Source organism: Fundulus heteroclitus, chromosome 2, assembly GCF_011125445.2.
Source record: "Fundulus heteroclitus isolate FHET01 chromosome 2, MU-UCD_Fhet_4.1, whole genome shotgun sequence".
NCBI lineage: Eukaryota > Metazoa > Chordata > Actinopteri > Cyprinodontiformes > Fundulidae > Fundulus > Fundulus heteroclitus.
Window position 1 is genome coordinate 10,798,114 of NC_046362.1, and position 27,581 is coordinate 10,825,694.

The 27,581-nt window shown below is 40.1% G+C and overlaps 1 protein-coding gene across 3 annotated transcripts in view; it reads right to left on the reverse strand.

The window, feature by feature from the left end:
* The window catches only part of cntn1a (contactin 1a), a 91,203-nt gene extending 64,148 nt beyond the window's left edge, over positions 1-27,055 (reverse strand). For 2 of the 3 annotated variants that reach the window (XM_036147386.1, XM_036147375.1), the window contains exon 1: positions 26,961-27,055. The gene's annotated coding sequence lies outside the window, so the exon portion shown is untranslated. Of the gene's footprint in view, positions 1-2,632; positions 2,747-26,960 lie in introns of those variants that run through there. The other variant, XM_036147383.1, reaches the window with a different exon arrangement.
* Between the last annotated feature and the right edge of the window lie 526 nt (positions 27,056-27,581).

A 27,581-nucleotide genomic window follows, 5' to 3' on the forward strand; every position in this document is an offset into this window, starting at 1 on the left:
GTGCAAAAACGCATGAAATGATGTTATTTTAAGCAATGCCTGCTTGACGCAGCTGTTTACTGGCCATGAGAGACTGATATCTCCATAATCTTCTCCATCTCTCACAAATCCAAACCACCGGGACCTCACTGACATGCACGCATCTGCGTACAAGTGAGGCCCTGAGAAACCATTTTCTGTTTTTGTTTTTTACCTAAATCTGCTCATTTTTAGTTTTTATAAAATTCCACTTTTTTCATTCCAACAATATTTACTAAGCCAAACTGTGTATTAGAATGACAATAATTCGACAATTCAATATTGAGATAGTTCCACATTTAACAACTGTTATTAAACCTTTACAAATATAAAAAAAAGTGCTGTGGTTGTGGGATATTTAAAGAACAAAATTAAAAACAATGTGCAAAACAAAGAATTCCACATTGTTAACACTAAATATATATATATAAATCTTCCTTTTGGAAAACAATAGTGCTTTAGCGTTGTTGTTCTTTGTTGTTGCTTTGCCAGAAATGACTGCTCTTTCCTATGCTTCCACTTTGCTTCTACTGATTTAGTTAAATGTTTAAGAGTTTGCAGGCGTATCTGGCTCATACAAGCTCTCTTCTTCTCCACGTTTCTGATGCGACTCCTTGGAAGTCTTCCACACGTCTTTCTTACATGTCCATTTAAGTGTGTGCTGACAGTTTTAAAGTCTTTTGGAGGACGTCTGTGTTTCAGCGAGCCTTTTCACCTATTCAAGCTATTTTTGGATCAGCTGAACCACAGTGTTCGCCACAGAGATATGCAATATATTACCAAAACCATTTGATCGTCTGCTTTTACACACCTATGAACCTAAGCGACATTTTATTCTTATTGCAAAGGTTAAATATGATGTTGGCCCTTTGCTCTTATTACAGCATCACCTATTCTTGGAAGGCTTTCCCATGTCAGACGACAGGTCCTGGCCTGCAGTCGACACTCTATTTAACCCCAAAGGTTCCTATCTAGTTCATGTCAGGACTCTGGGCAGACGAGTCCTTTTACATCCTCACTCACTCATTCATGGACCTTGCTTTTTGCATTGGTGCGGTGTACTTGAAACAGGAGTCGGCCATCTCCAAAGTGCTTCAACTTTATGAGAGCATAAAATTCTCCTGAATGTTTGGTATGCTGTAATTATTGTTATTGCTCTGAAGTCTTCGGAAAGTTGGCCACCTCTTAACGCTACACTCAGCATCTACTAACCTGGTGCTGGATTTTTTGTTGCTCATCACTTCATGGCCAAAATGCTGCCGTTTCCAATCACTTTCACTTTATAATACCAGTGAGGGGGAGGGGGGAGGGGGGCACTGCCACGCTAGTCCCCAACAGATAATTGTGGAGCTAGCTGTTATCGTACTTGTACGTACGATAACAACATTCAAGATATTCATCCGATATTTACATCACTGTCTGGGCTCTCACTACACAATACACATCCACACAGACTTCTCCACACAGCAGTAGCATTCACGGCTCCACACAAAACCTGTTAATAGCTGTGCTGTTTTCTTCTTGCCTTTCTTCTTCTTCCCCCTGTAAACGGTGCGCTGCTGTGTGACCCTAACCCTACATGTAACCAAGCTTTCCGGGTTAGTTACTACGACCGGATAAAGTGGAAGATTTTTGCAGACAATTCATAGTATTGATTATTGGTTAAAACATTTTTAAAGTTAACCATTTCAGTTCAGTCATATTTTTTTGTATTAAATTTAAACAAAAAAAATGTATTGTCTATAGGAATAAGTACACCATTACAATTTTTTAGGCACTACATGGATGAAAACAACATTTATTTTTGGAGGCTATTCAAAAATATTGCGATAAAAAAAAAAAAAAAAAAAAAAAATATATATATATATATATATATATATATATATATATATATATATATATATATATATATATATATATATATGTACATGTACACAAACACATACTGTCCATTGAGATGTAGAGCCTAAAATATTGACATATATTTTCCTCCTAGTGTCTAACCCTACCTAGAAGCTAATACAGTTTACCAAAAAGTGGGCAAAATTTAAATATACAATAAGGATGCCAATTTACATATTTATAAAAAAGTTACTTGCTAATTGTGCATTTATAGCCTATAACTTAAAGATGCAATAACTATTCACTGGATTTTGGGTCCCAAATCTTGTGCTAATAACCCATCAAAAGAGAATAATATAACAGCGGCACAACTCAAGACAAGTTTTTGCAGGCCGACATAAGGTGAGTCAAATGTTTATAGACACCAACGTTGCCATCCAATTCAGACATGTTCTCCTAAGAGCCAAAAATTTAGTCACCGCGCACACAGATGCACATGAACATACATGATGCTCCAGTAGGTTCATCCTTCATCCAAATGTGCAGCTCCTCAGCTTTAGGTAGGACGCTTCCTTCCAGAACACATAACGAGCTATTCTCTCTGCAGAGGGCAGAACGCCGCAGCCACAGCAGGGCTGAGTGGAGCAAGAGACACAAATGCCCACGCTTACGATAACCACAAAATGGAAAGCAAACTTCTCCACTTTCCCCTCAACTCTAGCTGGTCTCCACACACACACACAAGCACACATGTACACAAATTACTACAAACCTGAGGTGAACACACTCCAAAGCGTCTGCAGTCTCCTTAGCGTTGAGTTGACAGCGTTGATATCAGCTGCAATTCTCTCTTCAGGAGTTTGCCTCAGGATAAACTGTTAGCAGGCGCTGCCATGGCATCCTGCACCCTTCCATCACACACACACACACCCACACACACACACACACACACACACACACACACACACACACACTAATGCAACCTCATGTAAACATTTAGCTGTCAAATCACAGGGCTTCCCAGCTGTGACCTCACCAAACTGAGAAGAAGGAGGGGGAGGAAATAGAGGATGGGCATAATAAGAGGGGGAGGGGGCTACATATGAGTGTTTACAGAGACATGACGAGTGATAATAGGGCATTGACTTAAAGAGAGCCAGTCACTCGGGAGGACAAAGATACACACATGGGAATGAATCTGGTATAACAAAACCAAGGATTAAAAAACAGGTGATTCCACAACTGGATAAATAGAAACTCTGCTGGAAACAACCAAACACGATAAACACGAGATAGAAAAACTGGCATCAAATCATAATGTCTTGCGGCAATTATCCACTTCTTGAGTACCCCCCGCCTATCAAGCCCTCGTTAAATTGCTGACTTTTTCCGTTATCTCTCCCTATGCTGATTTTCCATCCTTTCATTTCTCCCCTCATCTATAATGGATATTTTGGAGATAGTCTCATCCTCTCGGTGGGGCCTGTGCCCCCAGAGCCAGTCGGACTGTATTGATTTCTACACCAGAGGAGTCATCAAGGCAAATATAATGGGATTGAGAGTCTCACTGGATTTTCTGCATCCTTTCCTTCCCCCTCAGGAAGTTGGTCCATCTTCTCCTGTCATCTGCTGTCTGCCCTGTCAAAGTGGATTTGTGGATTTGGAACTGAACAATGTCCAGAAGTTTATCTGCTAGCCTTCATGTAACAGCAAGGCTAGCAGGGAGGGTTAAAACGGAAAGTTGTGCAAGTAGTTTATTTGCACATCCATGTCTTTCAGGGGAACAGGGTCTGTTCATAGAGTCAGAAATAAACAACGATCTTGCCTCCTTTGGAAAACTCACTAAAGATTTATTCATTAGCCTCTTACAAGAGTATTGAATTTTTCACATATTGTCACCTTTCAGCTGCAGACCTCAGGGTATTGTATCCTGATTTTATGTGACGGACCAACACAATGTGGTACATCTTGTTTTCTAAATATCTAAATAAAAATGTTTACGTCGCCCTATTTCAGCATAATCACCATTATCTTTGAAGGCCTCAGGGGTTTGTTGGAGAAAATTACCGAAGAAAAAGCAACAGAAAGACCAAGAACCACAACACTGGCACATCTGCTAAGATAAAATACTGAGCTCAGTGAGCCACTGTCACTCTGGAGGAGCTGCAGAGATTCTCACCTTGAGAAAAACTGTAAGTCCTGCGCTTGACAGTTCTGGGCGTTATGGAACAGTGTGAACAAGAAAGCCATTATTGAATGAATGCTATAAGAAGTCGCCTTTTACATAGCCGTTGGGAAGCTGGATGGTGCTAAATATACAAGCCAATCCCAGATGAATAGCTGTGATTTTCTGACAAAAGACTTTAACTGCGCTTGATGCTCAGACTAAATGTATGTTCTTAGAGACTAAGAAGTTAAAGCCCACAGAAGATGCTGGGCATATTGGAATAATGGGAAAAAAGAAAAATATTATGCAATTGTACCCATTATCACCATTGCAAGATTGTGCAACAACATCGCAATTGCATGTTTACATGTTTGTGGTTGTTAACAAAAATATGAACCGGCTCTCAGTAGTCTCAATACTTTTGTGAAGCTCTGTGACCTTTCTTGTTTGGATTAGCGTGCAACAGTCTGACTCACATCTTAAGTTCTTAGATGCCGAGTTAGATTAGGTTAATTTGAAAAGATATGTACCCTCTGCTCTTACCTCCTTAGACTCACTGTACATATGGGTCAGTCTAGCCTTACAATGACTGATGTATGTCGCCTTCATAATGCTGCTTTTTTTAGGATTGGATCAGCAATTGGTTTTGCCCTTGGGGGCCAGAACCTCACAATCTGCAGAACAATAGAGATAAACCCGAAAATGCGACTTGAACTCTGTTGCTCGAGTTCACGTCTTTAAAAGGAACGGGTCAGTGGGTGTTTCTGGGGGGTTCCAGAAATGTTGCGGCCTGAAAGACGTGGAAAAGCATTGTTAAATAGGGCGATTTTCATGCTTGCTGAACAAAATGGAATGTAAAGAGGGCAACTTGATGCAAAGAGACAAGAGGAAATATGTTTGTTACAAAAAAACAAGTATAAGAAAAAAGTATTCACATAAAAGCAAGTACAGATCTGTAACTGATTAAATGTACCTCTCAGCTGCAAGAACTGTGCAGTGTATGTATTCAGAAATACAAGGAATTATTTACACATGAAAGAAATGTAACTTTGCAGAGACATTTTCAAAGGATAAAGGTTACAATTAATTTATTTATCAATTAAGGACTATTTTTTATCAATGCCTCACCAGTTAATGTTCAAATGTTCTTTGTTGTTTTATGCAGACTTTTGCTTATATTCATGTAAAATGTCATTTTGTACCAGCTCTTTCAATCGATTTAAAGCAGAACCATGTAACAGTTAGCCACTAGGGGCGCTAGACCTGTAACTTCCAGCTTTAGCGCCCCTGAAGGCCTCTGGCAGCTTACTACTGTCACGAAATTAAATGGTCTCCCTCCGCGTTTTGGAATCTGATAGCAGACCATTTTGGACCAGCAAATTGAGAAGTCATTGAGTTACTCGCAAAGACAGGGCCACATTCACCCCTCTAGATTAAATCCGGCATCAGAGAGCCAAACATATGCCTGATCAGGTAAGTATCCTATCTGTTTGCTTTGTTGTGCTGTGTCCTACAATGGGACATGTGACCTAGAGCGGTGCTTTATGTCACATGTCCCATTCAGTGACGGATCTGACCCTCTCAAGTTACATAGGCGGGTTTTTAAGGAGGGCAGCCAACACGGGAGCATCGATACACAACAAGTGCTGGATAGTGACTTGACAAATCTGTTAATGCAGCTCAAATGACGCTAATACATGGGTCAGAACTTACACAGTACTGATTTAGAGAAATAAGAACCCATACTGCAGCTTAAATCTATATTCTCAGCTTTGAGTAGTATTCATGAGACCTGATCACCAATATGGCTGCATTCCTAATAGTAGTCACTACTATTCCTTATTCAACCAAGTGTGCACATACAGCTCTGGCATAAAAAGACTAAAACCCACAGCAAACCAAGCACATGGAAATAAATAAATAAATGTTTCCATGTCTTCTGGCGATCTAAAGCCCCGAGGTCCAGGATTTTTTTGTGGAGTGGAATAATAGCTTTGACAGTTAATTTGCAAATAAGGTCACAGAACATGACCCAGGACTCGTGTCTATGTCACTACGTGCCAAGACAAATCGTGGTTTTTCCTTGCTTTCTTATTTCTTTGCAGCGAATTTAAACATATTACTTATGTCTTTCCAACAACTAAAGGAAGGAGAACGACACAGTGAGCCTTCGCTTGTCTGATAATTACTTCAGTGAAATAAAGGCCGATGTCGGAACAAACGGGAGTCTTTCGCCAGCTGCCTGCACACCCCGTTTCCTTTCCTCTTCACAAGCAACATCTCAGTGTCGGGCTGTGCTGTCTTCATTATCCGCTCGGAGGACTGTCTGAATAGACTGCAGGTGCCGTCTGAGCAGACAAGCCTTTGGCGGGGGCTTTCACCATTCTCACACGTATGTGTGCAACGCCTTTATTCTGTACCGTCTCCTGATGCAGTTTCAAACAGTCAAACAAACAGTCCTGCTTTCCCCCCCCCCCTGTCAGCTTTGTCAGAGAAAGCCAGCAACTCAGAGGAGAGTAGGTGTGTAGGTGGATGTAGGAGAATAAGACACCGTGGCCGACAATAAAAGTGAAGTCAACCGTTACAGTCCTAAGGTACTGAGTACACTTTGTCACATTACACAAACTTTAGTGTGTTTAATAGGCTTTTGTGAAAGGCCCCACTGAACAATGCATAATTGTGACACCTAAAGAAAACAATAAGTGTTTTGTAATAGAAATATTAGCGTGCATTTAAATTGCAATCCTCCCTTGATCAGTACTTTTGTAGAACCCCCACTAACAAAGGTATGCCTTCACCAGCTTTGCTCATCCAAAGACCTGATGTTTCTGCTAATTTTAAACAAACTTACCTTGCCTAAACGTTCAACTCTTACCACGGACTCTCAATAGTCTGTCCTTTTTAGGCCAGTGGTTCCCAAAGTGGGAGGCTTAGTCTAATTGCAGAGGGGGGGGGGGGGGGGGGGGGGGGGGGGGGCATGGTGAAAAAAGGACTGGAAAAATTACCAATTTTTAGAGGTTATTTAGAAATATTGATGGCAATGTTTGATTCAATTACACAGCAAATAAGTTAAACAGTTAAGCGCAAAACCATTACACTTTAAAAGTGGTAGTTTTGCGATTTAAAGAAGATTGTAGTTTATTTTATAGTTATATGTTTTACTGCAGTTTGGGAACCACTGCACTAGGCCATTCTAACACAAATATCCTTTAATCTAAACACTGTAGCTGGGGTTTTATGTTTAAGGTTGCTGTCCTGTTGAAAGGAGAACCTCCACTCAGGTTTAATGCAGCTTCTAACTGGTGTGCTGCAAGGATTGTTCTGCTCCATTCACGCCACATCAACCCAACAGCATGAAAATCACTTGAAAACACATGCCATGTTCTTTCTTCTTTACAATTATGCACTGCTGTTTCTTTAAACTCCAAATAAAACACGTTCAAGTGTGAAGTTGACCAAATGTGTAGGAGTTGTAATTGGCACGGTTCAATACGGCACCGGCAAGAAAATAATATTGTCCTTCAGGCTGATATGAGGACAAATTGAAATAGCAAAAAAAAAAAAAATGCAAGTTAGTAGGTTAACGTTCTAATCAAGGTGCTTTTGACTGCAGGGAATACAGCAATGTCCTTTGAATGTGATTAGGACAAAAATCAAACAGCCTTTTCAGTTTAACTTCTATAAATAAACTTAAGCCTGTCGTGTCTGCCTCGCTTATAATTTTGTGTTAAACCTTACAGTTCCAACACACACAACTTCTGAAGCTGAAATGAAAATCTGAAAGGAAAGCAAGTCCTCCTGATCTGCTCAAGCTTTGAGGAATGATTTTACTTGATGAATTGGTTGTGGCTCCCCACTGTCCCATTCCTTCAATTCAACGGCACCCTGTTTGCCAAGAGCAGCAATGACCAGCTTTTCAGTTTAATACACACCAAGCCCTGCAGAGGATTGTCTTCTTTTGTTTAAGTCCTTGCAAGCCAGAAGTGGATGGAATCAAAACTTATTCCAGCACATGGAAAAAGAGAAACAGAGAATCCCTCTCCGCTTGCTAAACAGCTCTTGCATGGAGACACACTGCCTGTTTGTCTGAAACGCCCAAAGAGACTCGGAAAGAGACATTAACGGCGCTTTAAAAATCTCTGAAGCACACACCAGAAGCAGAGTTGTTTACTTTTCTAACTTATTACTAACTGCACTATTAAAGTAACTTCGACTCAGTGAATCCCAAATGAAATATCATCATTCCAGGGTGAGTAGGATTGCAGACACCCTGTGATCTTACTGATAAATAAGTAATTAAGCTGTGCATGAGCAAATGTATTCAACACAAAATAGTCCTCCTCGTATAAGAAGATCAGAGATGTCGGAAATTTCTCCAGAGGCCCTTTAGGGCTGAGTAGTTCAAACAAGAGACACCTCCTCCAAAGTTTAAAGCAGACACGACAAAGCTCAGCTTTGTGAACCAATTGACTGACACAATGTATTAGTCTGTGCCATGCAGCAGCATGCATATTCATACATACCCATCAGGAAGCCTCGCTGTGTTACTTTTGGCCCTGCAGGCTCAGCAGTCGTTTTGTTTGGGTGCATTTATGTGTGAAATAATAATCGCCTTCTATTTGGCTCTCCTATGCGACTTCTTTGAGAAATGGTTTGCCATCAACATGGGTTCTTACTTTAAATGCCAGAAACCTCGTGTCGTTACTATACGGCGCTTTGAAAAGCATTTGTTTCGTGACGGCTTGGTTCTGATTTAACTTTTTTGACCCACATAAATGTTTAAGATCATCAGAAAAAAAAAATAATAATTTCAAATATCAAAACAATACACAGTTTTCAGTGGTAATTTCATTTAGTAAAGGGAGAAAGCTATCCAGGTTGTTTGTCCTGTTTGTCTCTGTGTTGCCCTGCGATGGACTGGCGACCTGTCCAGGGTATACCCCGCCTCTCGCCCATTGAAAGCTGGAGATAGGCACCAGCACCCCCCCCCCGCCCCCCACAAGGGATAGACGTGTTAGAAAATGGATGGATAGATGGAGAAAGCTATCCAAAACAGCCTGGCCTGATGTAAAAACGTAACAGCCCCCTTATGCTATTTTATTGGCTATTAATTCTAGCAAGTCATCTAGATCCATGGGCAACATTATACAACCCTCAGCATGTCTTACTGGTGTTATAATTGTCTTTTTCTGAAATGCTTTGTGCCTCTTTTTGTCGTGGACTGACACTCTCTCATGAAGGCCGTTTTTGGTCCAGTCTCTTTCTTATTGTTGAATCCGTAACACTGACTGTACCTGAGGCAAGCCAGACCTGCAGTACTTTGTCGTGGCCTCCTGGTTGAGTCATTTAGGTGCTTCTGGTGCAATTTTTCCTTGCTGGGAAGGTTCACCGCTGTTCCATATTTCCTCCGTTCCTCCTGCTGTGGTCCAACGGAGTGCCAAAGCCTTAGAAATACTTCGTGGCACTATACAAACACGTGATTGTTACATTGTTCAATAGCCAAAACAGTCTTTGCATGTAAGCAGCATCGGCAGGCACTCCACCACTGCCAATCACGTCTGGAACAGGGTGTACATGTAAGCGGAACAAGTCACTTGTGTTTAGTAGCGAGCACATGGCCACAGTCAGGTGGCCTATTGAACGGCAGCCTGTGCTCCGCCTGACAATGAGAACGGTCTGGGCAAAGACCTGAGTCATCTCACGTCTGCTGGCCAAGTCCCACACTGTGATCATGGCTCTGAAAACAGAACAGGTGCCCCACTTAGAACCACGGAGGGGGGAAAAAAAGCTGAGTGTTGTGGTGAAAACAAATGCCGGCCTGCGAAAATGAATCTCTACATTATGACATTACTCAGCGAAGACATTTAAGGACCTGCTGATGTTTGGAAGCTTTCTGGCTTTGGGATAACACGATTACCGCTTTACATAAGGAAATCATCTCCTCACTGCTGGGAAGCTGTTTGGACACAGTTCAAAAGCTGTTAGGACTCAGAAAACCCACGCATCTGGGTTCCCTGAGTCAATCCAGTAGCAAAAGAAGATCTCAGTTGGTTAAAAGTGTTTTGTATAATTACTCTTCAAACAAGCACATTAGCTTGATTTCTCTATACCCCCAAGCTTCTACATTTTCTGGACCAGAGAGCCAAGAAGGCATGAGAGGTATGAAATCAGTAGAGCTGTAAAGATTTATGTTTTGGTATCTAATAGTGAGCTGTATTTTTTTTTTTATAAGCAACTGGTTTGCTGTTTGGCTAAATTTCTTCCTTTTTGCCTGTTTTGCTAATCCGACACCTGTAAACATGTCTCTGTGATGCTCAGACATGTCGGACTAGTTGTTGCCTGCACCTACAATCACAGGGGAAGCTTAAATTTCATTGTCTTCGGTAAGTTTGTGCAACGTGCATTCAAAGTGTAACCGGATTGCTCTCAGTGTATTATTTTTCCATCAATTACCAACAGATGAGGAAACAAAACAAATGCGACTACTAAAAGCCCTCGAAGAAGGAAAGTACTCCTGTGACTGTATACAAGTGTTGTTGTTTTAATGTTATATTATATCTACTTAGTAACAGTACCAAAATTACGTAATGCAACTAGCTGTTGGTTTCTTAAGTTTTATTTAGAAAAACTTTATTGAGAAAAAAAGTTTATTATGCAAAAATCTGTTGATTTTTGTATATTTTTTTAATTTCAGTCTTTAAAGTACCAGAATTGAGCACAACCTCATATTTTTCTGTTACACAACTTTTAAATAACAAATCAGATATTACGATCGGTTAATCATTTCTTAAGGAGCCTTTTTACTAAATACTTTTTCACAATTGATTAATTTCTTGGATAGCAACTTTTTATTTTTTACTTGAGAAAAAAAAATCCTCTTAGTGTCCTAGTATTAGTACTACTTTTACTTACTACTTACAATTTTTGGGTACAAAATGAGATACTAGATTAATTTAGTAAAATTTGATTATTTAAACTCTACCTTAACTGAGCCCTCCTCTCTTTCTTTCTCTGCATCTCTCTCTGTCTCTCTCACATTCTCTTGTTTTTCATAATTTACTTTAAAGACACACCATTTACTCAACAGTCCGTTGTTGCTGAGAATCTCCACTGAATTTTGACTTACACCAGATAGGTTTATGATATTGTAGTTTGTTCTAGTTCTAATCTGCTTCTTTTACTGTTTGCATCTGCTAACAAATGCTGCACTCTGTTTTGGGAACCCTGGGAACTCTCTTATGATTGGTTCAGGAATCAGGAAGTAAACACAGGCTACACACTGCACCAAAGTCGTTCCGGATCGTACCTCTAGGTTTGAAAGGAGAAAAACGCGACTAAGACACTGTTGATGGGGAGGACCGATTATTTATAGGGAATGATTCTTCCATCCCAGGTGACAAATGAGAATGATTTAGGTTGCTTCTACAGTGAATATCTTACTGTAAGGGGACACATTATTCAACATTGATGTTTTGCCTTGCTGTTTACCAAATTGTTTAATTTATATAAACAAAATACTTCATTAAACACTGAAAGTACATCTCTATCAGTGTTTGTTTGACAACCTATTTCACTAAAGGTTGGGAACTGTGGCACTCTGGCCATCTCTGCCAAAGTTTTTTAGAGAAAGCATAGACATTTTCTGACATGGTTACTCTCTTCCATGTAGGCTACTGTGCAGTATTTTGATTTATAAAACAATACAATGTGTCCAAATATCCTCTGGTGTGTCGTGTGTCTCTGCATATCTTATACCATCAAATGCCAGGGGCCGTGCTTGGGTCCCAGTCCAGTCCTGCCTAAGAATGCATGCAAAGCAGCATTGGTCTGAGGCATAAGGTGAATATAATGTCTCAAACCTTTCAAAATGCCAGCAAACTTTATGGTTTAAAAAAAATCTACTTTTGGATGATGGTAAAACAACAAGAAGATAACATACTCGACTGAAATCATGAAGACCGTCTGTTGTAGAGCATTTCTAAAACAACTGATGTAGCCAACCTTAAAACTGTAAGGTCACGTCAACATTGTACGAGCAATGAAAATCAAAACCCATGTTGTTGTTTTTGTGGGATATTAGATTTAGGACGAATAAGGTTACATGATTCTTCTAAACCGATTCATAGTCATTTGGTCACAGCGAGCAACATCATGTGCTCTTGTCTATCTACAAAGAATTACTCCCATCCCCCCTCCATAACACAGAAAAGCCGGGTTTTGCATTATTTTTGCTCACAAGTTCAAAAGATTTAGGAGTAGCTGTAGCCCCTCCCCTTTTTATCCATTGTACTTATGACTGTGTTTTAGCACGTATGCATGGGAGGGGAGGGGTGCCTGCTCTCCTGTGACACTGCTCTTCTCCCTGACTGTCCTCCACTCAGTGGTCCTCTGTGTTTGCAGCATGAGTGGAGCTGTGGGTTACAGATAAGAGCCTGCGTATGTAAGGCGGGGGTGGGGGGTGGGTGGGAGGTACGCATGTGTGAAAAGAGCAAGAGGAAAGAAAAGGATTTAGTGCTCCTTCTCCCCGCACGTTCACCTCTGGACGCCCTCTGCTCATAAGTAATCCAACCGATGACACCAGTCTGTATACTGGCACGTTTACAGTGTGGAAGCTGTCCGCCGCCGTGCCCTACTATTGTCAGTCAGACAGGGTTGTGTGTTGTAATTGCTGGCACCTCCTTTGGTCTAGACAAGCCTTAATGAGAGCAACCCTCACTCGCATCTTTATTATCCGCCTCTTTAAATAAATTCCTCCACAGTAACACAGAGAAGAGAAATGTATAATTAAGAAGCTGGCGTCCACAGTTTCCCCCCCATTTTTCCATCACAATGAGGACTTGCTAAAGCAGCAGACTGACTCATGATAATTGCAACAAAAAGATAATTAACTCTAAGACAACATGTTGTGTGTTTTTATGGGTTCAATAGCAGTCTCTTCTTTATTAGGGCGTACTGCTGTTGCAAAGTAAAATAATGAGGAATAATGTGAGCAGCATGAATTAGCAGGCTGCAACAGAAGCTCCTGCAGCCTCCATGAACTCAGCCAAGGAATAAAATCTGGGTCGTGATTAGTGCTCCTGTCTCATGCATAAGTCAGGCAGCTTCCCCCAGAATGCTCTGTGCAGGCCTGAATAATGATATGGCAACACAAAACATGAACTTTTGTCCAGGGATGTCTGCTAGTCAGAGGCTGTGGTACACAGACACACTGGTGATGCGAAAACATGACGTAGGTTGTTACATCACCTCGTGTGAGTGTGAGCCAAATAAGCGGAAAGTGTTGCTTTGATGTGACAGTATGTTCACCCTTTAAAATAATAAAAAAAACAGATCCCTCTCAGTTTTGACAGAATCTTTGCTAATTGCTATAGTAAATTGCTAATTGCATGAAAATACTGTAAAATGGCACCTTTACACTGTCCCTGTTTGATTACTGAAATAGTTTTTTGTATCAATCTTGCATAATTATACAAAAACATAAAAATAAAAGCCTGATTTACTCCTTTTCTCTGTTTTGTTAACAGATTGTTTCATGCATATGGAAAATATATTAGGATACAAGTTAAACTGAGGTATTTAACAGCCCATACTGTGTTACTAAAATGCATGTTTGAAACATGTAGGTTTACACTGTTTTGCAAATGAAAAAAGTACAATAAGATACAGCTTAATTGCAGAATAAACTTTTTAAGTTCCATTACTTAAAGGAGAAACAAGCAAAATTTCATTATTAGAACTAAAAAATAGTTTTGTGAAGAACTAAAGGTATCTTTTTAGATTGTCAATGGTTAAACGTCACACACCATCTCTCTGTTTTGTTCTCCAATCCCTTGTTTACACAGCGTACGTGCACGTGAACCGCTGCTTCTCAGGGCCTACCCCCTCCCTGTCCATAACATGCCACTGCCAGGCACAAAATGGTGGAGAGTATGCCCATCAGATCAAAACCTTCTCTTGCTACCAGCATTATAAAGTTATGAGTTACTCACTTCTTCACTTGGCATGTTCCTCTGAAAGGTGATGCTGTTTTGCTCTGTTTTTAACCTTTGCAAATAAGCTCATAGGAGCCGATGGGGGAGAAGGGGAAATGGGTGCCTGGTGCTGGAGCGAGGTAGAAAGAGGCATGGCTTGATACACGTCTTGTTTTGGTCTACAGACATTGCCCAAGCACCAAATATTGCTTATTGGTCCTTTAAATAGTTTGTAGCATGAATGTTGCAAATATACCCCCCCCCCTCCCAAAAAAAATACCAACAACAACAAATAAAACCTGAATTCACAGATTTCGTTTGAAGGATTTTTTTTCTGTAAATGGTAAAGTACATAAACACTGTCAAACTGCAATATTTTAAATTGTATTGTATCTTATAGACATCACTGAGTTAAACTTAAAATTGATAAGGGAGAAGATTTAAAGAAGAAGATTCCCAAGAACTGGTCTGACTAAATGGTCAGAGTATGTATTCAGGACAAAAAAGGAAACAAGAAGAAAGTTACTGTAAAACAGAAATAAATGAGAAAAATAGTCAATTTACATCTTCTCCAGTTTTTAAAAGGACTGCTTGGATATTTGGCAGGCTACTATATTTTAGGTGTCATTTTCACATGCTTTTCATATTGTCAATAGATTTGACCATTTTGGCAGACCTTAACTGTCCGTATATGCGGACCTGATGTCTACTTTAGTGAGTGACATACAGCTGAAGGAGAGTGGTGAGGCCATCGATAATGCTATAGAAATACAGAGTCAAAAAAAGGGTTTACATTTATCAATATCGGCATCATAATTTTAAGCGTTCCTATTGCAGTTACATATTTTCCTTTAAATCATGCATGCCTTATCTTTTTGCATCACACAGAAATATGTAGAATCCAGCACTTGCTGAAGATTAATATTTACTGGAGTTGTTAAATCACATCTCCTTACAGCAGCCTATGAATAGGACATAGAAGACTACTTTTAACCAGATGTTTTTGAGCCGGGAACAAAATGTCCCCCTTTCAGGAAGGAGAAATTGAGGGACAGTCAGCGTAAAATCCCTGGGCCAGATGACAATTTCTCACACGAAAAGTTGGAGAGGAATGGTCAAAACTACAAAGGTGCAAAGGGGTAAAATGACCTGAACATGTTCTTTCTTGCTTGTTCTTTAGCAAAGCCTGTTTCTGTTATCCATTACACTGTTTTACTTTTATAACAAAACTCTTTTAGCTCCAGAAGGTTTCTGTTGCCTGGTCGGTTTAAATTCGTGCAGAGAAAACATTAAACACAAAAAAACATCTAAGTAGAACTTTCTTTGTGTGTTTAAGCACTGGGTCTCCCATGTTGTATTTTTCTTGTGCGTCCTCTACAAGCTAGGTCGTCAGCAAAAAAAGCTGATGGTGCTGGACAGGAACTCCCATATCTGTGAGAGTCTATCTGTGACTCATCCAGGGTGTGAGATTTAGAGGGAAAAAGTTCAAAGCTTCTATGCATACATTCAACCTAAAATAAAACTGCTGCCTGTTATCTGTATAATAACAACGCAACTATAACTTAACTTTTCCAAATATTTTATAGCGCTACCAAAAAATAAATACATTTAAAAATAAAAAAAGCCTAGAGAGTGGTGAATGCTGGCAGTGATAAGACATAAGGGATGACTGTGCAATTGAACTTTGTGGTGGTTGTGTTGGATTTTAGGCCCAGTGGAAAATGCACCAGGATTTAGAGCACGACAATTTATCTTTCTTGAGCCTATAATAGAAGAAGTTTTGATCTAAAAAGGACTAACACCTTTTCTTATAACCCTTCCTCTAAGACGTCTCCATCATGTCAAGCAGGCGGTGGTCCCACAGACAAGGTCTTCATTTTTTTTTTTTTTACAGTTTCATCAATATTCCACAATAAAACAGTTCTTGTTATTGAATCATATGGAATGAATCACTATTGTGCAGAAAATGACTCTGATATTGAATCTTGTGCATTCTTCCTAGGTTAAGACTAAGAGTTGGAACAAATTATGGAAATTTTCCTTATTTTAACAAGAGAAACTTGTTTTCACATGGAGTTTCCAGAATCCAAAATTTGATAACATTTAAGGAAGCTTTCTTACATAAAGATATTCTTGTGTTACTGTTAAGAAAGAAAAAAAAAAAGATTTCCTTAGTTCTGTTAATTAACTAAGGTAAGTGGATGTTTTCTTTTAAGACAAATATGTTTTTTGTCAGTTTTTACAGACTTTTTCTGACAACCCAGCTGCCGGAATAACAGAAAATCCTTCTTTTTTCTGTAGATTTTTGGAAATGCATATTTTTTTAACCTGACAGTTTTTTTCTGTTAATCGACTATGGACGATTTTGTGATTTTCACATCCTAAATATTGACTTTTATTCTTTTACACTCTGTTTCTGACACCCCAGCTGCCAGGGTATTCCCCTTTTTCTAAGCTTTTCCATTTCAGAGCGCAGACTACCAACGGCTGCAGACTGCACCCGTCACCCTGAGGAAGAGTACACTAAACGCTCTTCGACCTCTTTTTTTTTTTTTTTTAATGCTCATTAGCAACACAATGAAAGTACTGAGTTTAGACTGCTGGAAAAGATCCCATAAGAACATGTTTGTTGATTGAAAACCAACCTGTTTGTCATGCTCGCTTCAACTGAATGCTAATGTTGCCCGCCTCAATGGTCTCTTCATGTAAAGATGCAGCCAGGAGCTCGGAGGCTGACCGTTGAAACACGAATTCACCGGCAGCACGACGGAGGAGCCAGGAGGGGACAGCAGCGGCTCACAGCCATAACGAGCCGTACAGCAGCACCAGCTTTTATTTGTGGTTACACTGAACTAAAGAATGAAGGGAGAGCTCCAAAACTTTTGTTTGTTGTTTTCTTTCTTGTAAATACTTCAACCCCACTTCCCCTCCTTTTCCTTCTCCGTCTGCCTTTTTCTTCATTGGGGAATGCAGTGGACTGAAAAACAAAAGGCTTTTCCCCTGAAGTGTGGGATCAATACACACGAGCTTCAGCCAGGCTCCGGTCATCAAGCTGCATTAATACACAATCAGCTGGCCCGGAGATCACAGCAATAAACTAATGACGTTTAATTGATCCTGTTGCATTTTGCAGTGCTATTCCACCTCCAGGAAATGACACCAATCAAATAAGGATTTAGAAATACCAGAACCCAAATTGTCAGGATATTGGGATATTTATGAACCCATAGCAACATTAATTCTCAAAATTAGACAAAACCAGATCAAGATTATAGCTATTGGTGGTCCACAGAGAGACAATGCAGGTAAACACTGGGTAATAGTCATCACAGCAGCACTTACTGAGGGTCTTAGTGCTTTATTTCCTCATCTCTGCCAAAGGTAATGGGATTTCTCAGGTTTAAATGCACTTTACTTACTGTATATAGACGCAAATAGGAAGCTAAACTATCGATCCACAAACAACTTAGTTGTCCAGCTGTCCAGAGAGAAGGAAAACAGGACAGCCCTAAATGTATAATGAAGCTTTCCAACAGCCTGGCTTCCTCAGTATTCCGTTCATGTGCAGGAAGACTTCGCCTCTGGGCAATTAGCCCCTCATACATTTCCACCATCCTCATCCAGAAGTTCAGGGATCAGCCTGCTATGGAGCTCCTTTTCACCAGCCTGCTGATTTTTTTTTTGATGATAACTGCACTAAAATAAGACACAAGAGATAGCTAAATATTTCAACCCCGTAGGGATTCAGTCTGTTTTTAAATATGAACAAACCTTATTTTTACTGTCTTCGTCGACTGAGCTCACACACAAAGGGTGGGATGTCGCTTCTGCTCCAAACATAAATAACTACTGATTGCTCTGGTTTTAGCGTCTCGGCAAAAAAAACCCAAAAAAAACGGAAATCGGAAATCTCCTGGTCTCCGAGTTTTTAAACTTTGATGCCATTCCCAGAACCAAGCCGGGATGTTTGGGGTAAAAAATTGTAATGCAACACACAGTAAGTAGCACACAAGTATTTCATCCTAGTTCCTAGAGGTGACTGAGTGAAAAGCAAGGTCCAGCCTGAATAGGTCTCCATCACAGGGTATGAAAGAGACACACATAACAAACAACCATAGACTCACATACTCAAACTTAGAAAAAGCAAATTAACCAAAAATACATGTTTTTTTTTTTTTTTTTTGTTTTTTTTTTTTTGCAGGTTGGGGTGGTGGGTCTGTGGGAGAAACCTGGGGTACCCAGAGAGAACCACACATCCATGGGAGAAAATTAATCCAGAATACAAACACAATACTTTCTAGCTGCGAGACAACCATGCTAACCACTGCACCGCTGCAACCCTCCTTGCTAACAACTGATAAAAGTTATTCTGAATACCAATAAATGGCAAACAAAGGACCTCCGTGGTATTTGTATTTGTACCAAAGCTGGAGAACCTTGGACACTTTTCTTACACAGCATATCAAAGTTCTCAAAAGGCATTGGTAAATGGCTGTACTTGTACAGCGCCTTATCAAGTCCAATGACCCCAAAGCGCTTTACACCACATTCAGTCATTCAGCCATTCACACACACTGACGGTGGTGAGCTATGTTAGTAGCCACAGCTGCCCTGGGGCAGACTGTAAAGGCATTTGTGAACAACTGTATGCCTTTATAGTTCACCCAGTTTACTAATTTTCAAATAACATCAAAATGAAAGTCAACCTTTACTAACACAGCTATGAAGGTACAAAAACAGATGGCTCTATAGCCTCCCGCATGAGAAATGGGTCCACGTGGTGCGACACAACCTCTCTGCTCAGTGAAACGGTAAATAAATGCACAAGAGGCAATCCAACACTTGAAGGGGCAGTTTAATTAAGCCCCATTCACATTTAGATATTTAAAACAGAGTACTTAATTAGAGGTAACTGTCCTAAGAACATTGACCTTGAGAAGGAGAGCTGTCTCACTTCTGCTTGTTATCACCATTTAAAACTAAAGCCTCTTAAGCACTAGCCAACACCAATGGAAGTGTAATTAGTTATTTTATAAGTCACTCTTGCTTCTATTATTTTAGTTTTGCAAAAGGGGATTTTATTGGCACTCAACACACAAGACTGGACTGGCACGATGATAAAAAATTCAAATATTCTCTGATGGACTCATGATTCTAATTCAAACAGATGAAAACTACACATCTGTATGTCCTTTTTTAAATGACTCCATAAATCCCTGTGGATTTTCCTGGATTATATAAACCTAAACAAAGGAGAGAAAATTATTTTTTGAGACCAGATTCAAATCTGCCCTGGCTCTCAAGTTCAGTCGCACTCAACGACTTAATCAACAAATCCTATATTTTAGACGATAAAGATGGTTTAGATTGAAGCAATTAAATTCAAAGTGCCTCACATGTTCCAGCACAGACATTAAATGGCTTTCATTTGCAGTCATTTTCTGCTGGCATTAATTTTTCATCCATGGCAAGCTGGGTTAGAGGAATACAGTAGTACACTGGCTACTCATTATAAAGCCTCACATGCATATATGCATGCATAGACAGCATTATATAATTGACCACAGCGACTTCTTTAAGGATATAAATCTTAATTTTTGTTTTATCTCAGTTATGCTTTTGGAAAAATAGAGCTCTTCGGCCGTTCCAAAGAGCAGCAGTCAAATCCTTGCCCTTGCCCCTGAACCTTCTGCCCGATGGGTGATATCACATTGATAACGTTGATATTTGTCATCCTGTTTCTTCTCTAAGTAACAGAGGTAGACGTCACAGCTTCTCCCGACCTCTTTATCGCGATGTGGAACGAGTAGCCTGATTTTCAAGGGGACATCATTTTGGCAGACAGACAAACCAAAGGGAGCAGAATGAGTCACTGAGGATGCTTATAATTTTATTACAGAGATTGAATCAATCTGATATTGCAAAGGAGAAAAAAAAACCCTGATACATGAAGTTTTAGTTAACTCTAGAGGGTTGGCTGGATTTTTGATGTTTTTACAACGAGTAAAAACATTATCTGTTTTACATTTTGATCCTGGACCTTCAATACTATAAATAGACAAAAAACATCCAGCAGCTGATATCAAATAAATCTATTCTTGGCCTTGTGCTGTTTTCAGACATGCAGTTCTTCATTTGATCCAGATAACAGACAAAACAAAACATCCGTGCATTTAATTTACTCACACAAAGGAGTGGCTGATATAACGCCTACAGTTACGCACAAATAAATGATTCACACACACGATCCAAAGCAGAACGTCAGCACAGACAAAATATATTTTGTAAACAGATATTGCTAGCGTCCACATTAAGGTGGACACTATTTGTTTAATCTGTAAACTATAACATTATTTACTAGTGGTGTAATGAGAGCCTGTGGCACAAGATCTTACGGTATAAAAACGTCAGTATTTCTCGTGAAAGTGAAGTTTCTTTTTGGTTTTTTTTTGAAGCGCCATCTTGTTGCTTATTATAATCCCCGTTTCCACAGATACATGAACCCGCAAAAATGGCTGCTTGTCTGAACTGCCATTCACAAATGATGAAATTATCATGACACGCAATATCCTGCACAAAGGTGAGCTTTCAAAAATCTTATTTTAAAGTAAGAAAGGAAGTAGTCCTGGAGTTGAGTGTTTTTAATTGACTGTGTCAGCAAAACAGAGCAACAGAACCCTGAAAGAGTCTTCACAACTCATATTTTGAGTAAAAATATACTTTTTGGAAAGATTAACAGAATATATACAAATACCGTAAATCCTCTGCTAACTCTTGTCCATTATTGACAATGAACCTTTAAATGTGGCCTAGACTGCATTGGTTAGTCTTTTATTAAGCTAGATAATACCTCTACTGAACAGAACTGAATTGTAAAATTCTAGACTCGTCAGTCTCTTGACAACACCGTATCAAAATTATTAAAATTCCTCATTTTATTTGTAAAAACACCAAAAGGCAGCACTTTCAATTATTTTTGACAGTACACAAGACAACCTTTAACCTAAGCAAACATAAAAAAACACAAAATAAGGACTAGTTCAATTGGGACTAAATATTTAGATATTGAATTTGTGAAACATCGACTTCGTTTTGGAAGTAAAAAAGGGAGTTTGTAGTTTTTCCAAAGCTCTTCTCTTCTTATTCTCATGAACCAAATATTAACCAAACATCTTGACTCCTGAATTGGATTTACATATTGTTTGATCATTTTTGAAAACTGCCACATTTCTGTCACCACTCAAGCCGGATAGGTCGACAGGCTGGGCACACGTGCAGTTTTATCAGGATTTTGTAGTTGTGTTTGGCTCCAGGCTCCGTACTGAAGCCCGCATGCACACACGGCATAAAGCAGTGCAGAGTGGGAGAATCAATGGCATGATTGGTGCAAACTGTACTAAGGGATGGTAACTAGCGACTGTGCTTCTTTCTCCTTCTCAGGCTTGAACAGAGAACGGGTCTGTCTCCAGGCAAACACCAGAGACGTCATGTCTTTCGGCCGTACCATAAGTGCATCTCACTATTGATTTGCTGCTGTGTAAATTGCTGAGCAATCAATCTGAAGCATCAATACGAGAGCGTTGCATCTTTTTTTATTTTTTTTTCATCTTTTTGTAGGCAAGAAACAAAGAAGCTCTTCTACAGACAGTGAAGTGTGTTTGGGTAATAAAAGCCCATGCTTGTGCATGTGTTTCTGCATAAAGTGCTCATCTGCAGAGGCTGTCTCGAAACGAGCGCTTATATTTCCTCCCGTGTGACTGCACCGCATTCAAAGTAATGAACGTGGCAAACAAACTTTCCCCTGCTGCTGCCAAATGCAGACCATTATGAGAATCTCAAACGACATTTATCGCATTCAGATCAGCTACTGCCTTGACTTTTTGTACAAGATATTCCTCACCCAAGGCTGGGAAGGACATCTGGAAATCAATCTAATCTGCCGGAATGAGTCTAAAATTGCTGTAATCCTGGGGGGGCAATCATCCAAGGCTTGTTACTTAAATTAAGACAGTCAATAAAGAACTTGGGGAAATTAAAAGGAACAGATCTGCGGCATAAGTCTTCAACCTGATTAAAAAGAATCTCTTCAGGTGCCAGAGATGGGTTAAGAGCGCAGGTAGGTAAGCCTGAGTTCATCAACACCTGATGCACGCAGACTGCAGCGGATGTCCTGTCATCTTTATATCAAGCTCTTGGATAAATTCTCTCATCGTGCAGGGAAAAAAATACAAACGATGGCAACACTGAGCCAAAATGTGTTGTACAACAAGGAGATAAAATGCAAAAAGTTATTCTGCACATGGAGGGTTAGCTTGCCTCTTAGAAAGGTAAATTCATTCACCGTGTCGGTCCTCGGGGTGCACACAGCCTGGCACAGGATGCATTAGCTGTCGCTGAGCTTACAAGATTTAGAAAAGCACTTCACCTGACAGACGACGATGGAATTCCTCTGGCATTTCAGCCACATTGCGGCTAAGATTCAGTCAGAACCTACAGGGCCATACATTTCGCACTTGCACTAATGGGAAAACAAAACCAACATGAAAATATGGGTCACAGAATCAAAAGTGCACAGGGTTGAGGGGTGCTTCAAACGTCTTCCAGCAAAACGCTTAAAAATTGTTGCCAGAGGCTGACGATCATGAAATGCAGGGTTGTGATTTAGTAAATCTCCCTCAGTACGAGAAAATAACAGAGGAACTGTAACATAGCAGGTGCTGATTTGTTCTTCTGACTGATGACATCAAAAATCACCAAGAAATGCTCATTAGTCTCCAGCAAGAAGCTCTGTCATCTTAAATGAGGCCCTGTGGTCTGCACCAAAACTCATCATTACAACGCCTGTGCTTCATCCCAATATCATATTTGCGAGGATGTGTAAGCCTTGCTGTCAGAAGCCCTTCTTCAGAGACTGTGCAAAGCTGCTCCTTACTGAGATCAGGAATTCCAGCACTTTTGACCTGCATGAAGCAACAACACCATTGCTTTTTTTTTTTCCTGCCGATGTCTGTTCCCTGGCTAACAGGAGGGGTCATAAACAGCTGTAAGTACCCATAATGCAGGTGTAAGATTAAGACTGTGTTTGTGTTTTTCACCATTTCCATAATAGCATTTCTAAACCCAACTGGACGTGTTGTGACGGCAGTGCTGGCAACTAATGTCTTTCCAGTCAGGGGACAGTGTAGGATACCTTTTGAAAAACCTCTGAGCTAACATCTGTTAAATTTCTTGTGAATGCAAAAACTGAATTAGCCAATCATAGGGCGTTAACTCAATGCCTGTAGTCACTCAGACGTAGTGCAGGTAACTAATGTCTGAAGTTCAAACGGAGAATCAGAATGGGGCAGAAAGGGGATAAAAGTGACTTTAAAAATATGACCATTAGCTTGAGACCTGCTGATTTACTGGGATTCTAATGCACAACCATCCATCTGGTTTACAGCAAAAGAGGGAAAATATCCGGTAAGCAGCAGTTGTGTGAACGATGATGCCTTGTTGAGGTCAGAGGAGAATGGGCAGACTGGTTTGAGATGGTAGGAAGGTAACACCAGGTAAAATAGCAAATCCTTACAAGCAAGTAAAGGCCGACAGTAAATCTATAAGTCAGACAGGAAGAGAGACCCTTTGGTAAAGTAAAACACATCCGCTTTTGGGAAAATACTAAATAAAATCTCTGAACCACAAGGTAAACAGTACGCAATTTCTAGCCAGGTTGTTCCCCATAAAGGCTTGTCCCGGAAAACCCGCTGCTCAATGGAAAATCATTAAAATATTTCAATAAACAGTGTACTTATCCCTGTTTGGAGCTCTGAAGTACAGCAAACAGATTTAAGTGAAACAACAATCTTTGAGCTTTTTCGAGCAGAAACTGCAGTTCTACGTTTATTGCCGACTTGTTTATGTTGGAGGAATTGCTGAAATTTACGGTACGAACTCTCGCCTGAATACTTGATTTGAGGGAGCATCAACGCAGCCAGTAAGTCAGGAAAAAAAAATCTGTACGTATCTGTCCAGTCTGATTGGCGCAGAATACCATCCAAACCTTGGAGCAGACTGCTTGGTTAATGCTGCTCTGTATCAATTTTCCCAGCTGGTTGTGGTGGTGCGAGGGTTTAGGGAATATTTTCTTGGCCCACTGTCGGCCCCAGAGTGTATTAAGCTTTGGCTAAATGCCACAGCATACCCAAGTACTGTTATTTACCACGCCCATCCCTTCATAATGCCAGTACTGTTCTTTGGATGGCTAGGTCCAAAAGGATACAGCACCATGTCACAAAGTTTAAATGATCTCAAAGTGGTTTCTTGAAAATAGCAATCAGTTCACTATACTTGAATGGCCTCCAAAGTCACCAGATCTCAAGCCATTGGAGCCTCTTCAGTGTGTGGTGGTACAGGAGATTCATATCATGGATGTGCAGTCAAAAAAGATCCTCTAATACCATGGAATCTGTGATGCTATCGTGTCAACAGCAATGCTGAATCTATGATGTGAAGAATTAAAACAGCACTAAAGGCAAAAAGGGGTCCAACCATATTCTAGCAAGGTGTGGGGTGTGGTAAAGTTGCAGTTGAGTATTAAACAAAATGACAAATACATTTATTGCAGACTTAAGATTTCCAAAAGACAAATGCTGCCAATATTTAATTCATTTAATTTCTTTCACTAAAAGACACCCTCACCACCTGCTGCAAACCAAGCACAAAGCATACTCTAACAACCCATGTGCGCAACAGTCCAATGGTATATTATTTGTTTGTTTTTTTTAACACAAAATCATTTCTTTCTCAAAGATCTTCTTGTCAATTATTTTCTTCTGATGCATTTTTCACAGAGGTCATCCTCTTGCACATGCCGTTGCACAATATTATGTTTACATCAAAAAGTGAGAATTAATCTGTCTGGAAATCCCTAGTTAGCTTCTCATAGCATTTCCCTGCTTTAGATACATCCATTATTTTAATTCCCAAAGGATCTATAGATGCATAAAATATGAGCTGAATATAAAATATTAAAATTAGAATGTGAGCTATATTTGAAAGGTAGTTATTTGAATGGAGAGTACATAATGCACTTCAATTTGCACAGACTGCCCTTTACCTAACTGTATCAGAGCAACCAAGAAAGATCAAGAAAATGTCACTCCATTCGCTTTTTAAAACTATTTTTAATAACTGAACAAAAGCAGGAAAAAAAAGATATAAAAGTGGTTTATTATTTTAGCTTTAAAAGCAGATGATTAATTCAAGTACAGGCGCTTCGCAATGTATTCGAAAATCTTAGAAAAGGGAATTTTTTTATTCAGTAATTCAAAAAGAGGATAACCTTATCATAGTTATGACTCAAAGTTAATAGGAACTCCAAAATCTATTTCTCTGACAGTTTGAAATATGCCATTAGACCTACATAATTTTCTTACAGAATTTTTTACAAACATGGCCTAAACAGCAGAGGACTTCCGTCAAACCAGGCAGTCACTGACATCCTGCACGAGGAGTGTAAACCACAGGGTCATTATTAAAGAAGCTGGATGCTCACTGAGTGCTGTATCCAAGCATATTAATGGAAAGTTGAGTGGAAGGAAAAAGTGCAATAGAAAAAAGTTGCACAACAACAGGGATAACTACATCAAGAGATAAAAACAACAAAAATAGTTGCAAAGACAGAAGAAATACAGGTAATTAAAACGATTAACTTAAATACAGATGCAGTAATTTATGCAAAAGAAGCCCAAACTAAATTTCTAGTGCAAATGCTCTGCATTATTTGGACATATAGAGGCCGACATTCAAGATGAAAATCAAGTTGATCTTCCACTATATTATATTGTAATTTTTAATTAGCCGTAAGCAATATTGATCGAAATCAACAGAAACACTTGACACAAATAAATCAATGAAGTTTACTTTTTCAACTAAAGAACTGAAATAAATTATATTAATGATATTTTAATTTGCTGAGATGCACCTACGTGTATATAACCAAAAGCTGTGCATGTAACCAAAAGCATTATGGAGACAAGCTCATCACCACCATTGAACTCTCGGTGAACATTAAGCAGATTACATCAAGGTGCCCACTTACACGCTGGTCACTGCTCTTAAAAGAATCCGTGCTGACACCTCAGCCGCTAAACAAATGATGATTTCTCCTCATATTTGAGCCAATATCACGTCTCCAGATTACCCCTGGAAGTGTCCACGAGTGACCTGACCAACACGTAGCAGGCGCAGTTTCTTCCCACTGAAGCCGTGGGTCAGGACGCGCCCATGACACCCTCAGCAGAACCACATCATGACCGTAAAAAAACTCCACCGGCAGACTCGAGGCGGACATTACAGCTCAGTCTGGACGGAAACGCCACGGAACCGAGCCTCGCATGCCCCAATCAGCAGGGAGCGCGCCGGGAGACGCGTCTCTGCTCATCTGTATGCCACTGTTTACAGTCGCCTTAATCTCTTGGCTGCAAGGCAGGCAGCACTTTGATTCATCGTCGCTATCTGCGGCCCCGTGAGGCGATGGCCCCTGGCTTTGTTTTGATTATTTTGCTGAATTAGAAATTCACAGAACGCAACTCCGAAACACACACACACACACGGAGAGATGAACCAATTATGAGCAATAATCCGTCAACGCCTTCCAGGACGCGCACGTCGAGCATCCATCGCTGCAACGTGATGCACCAGCCGCTTCTCACTCTTGCATCGACCACGACGCATGGAAATGTTCATTCTATTTTATGTATTTTTTTTTTTTTTTTTTAGATCTTAATCGTTTACAAATCTGCATTGCGGAAGGTTTGCACGGAGCACCCCCAGTTCCCAGCCAGCCCGAAGTAAACAACGCTGATCTCCCAAGCTTTCAAATGAGAGCGCCCAGTAACCCCTCCGAAATAATGTCAAACGATCATTTTTAGATGTTTTTCTTTTTTCCTGCATCTGCCCCAGGTGCCGCTTGTCCTTACCCTTTCCCGTGTCCGTCTGCGTGTCCTTCAGGATGCTCGCACCTGCTCAGCAAGGCATCTCATCTCCGGCGCTAAGTGGCAGGAGCGGAGAGAGAGAGAGAGAGAGAGAGAGAGAGAGAGAGAGAGAGAGAGAGAGAGAGAGAGAGAGAGAGAGAGAGGTCCAGTCCAGGCGGATTGGATTGGATGTTGGGGGGGGGGGGGGGGGTTGTTAATTTAGGGGGGCGCTAGACCAGTTTGTGCCATGGTCACGGAGCTGTGGGATGAGGTTCGCCACAGAAGGTTGAAATCTTCCTCATCAAATTAGTGTTTCATTCAGATCTGTTCTGCTGTGCTTTAGATACATATTTAAAAAAAAAATAATGATTTTTTTTAAATTAAAAATATCAATTTTAGTAATCATAGTCATCTCATCCCCACCCTAGACCACATAGTTAACCTCCCCTGAAAATACCATGCCTTACAAAATAATTCATGACCTTTGATCTCTTTTCTTATTTGGTTGATGTGTGATGAGCAAATACAAAGTAGAGCAGAATTGTGATGGGGAGAAAAAACTGATGCATTGTTTAAAATGGTCTTCACAAACTAAAATGGAATAATTCAAGAGCACTCAGTTGTTTA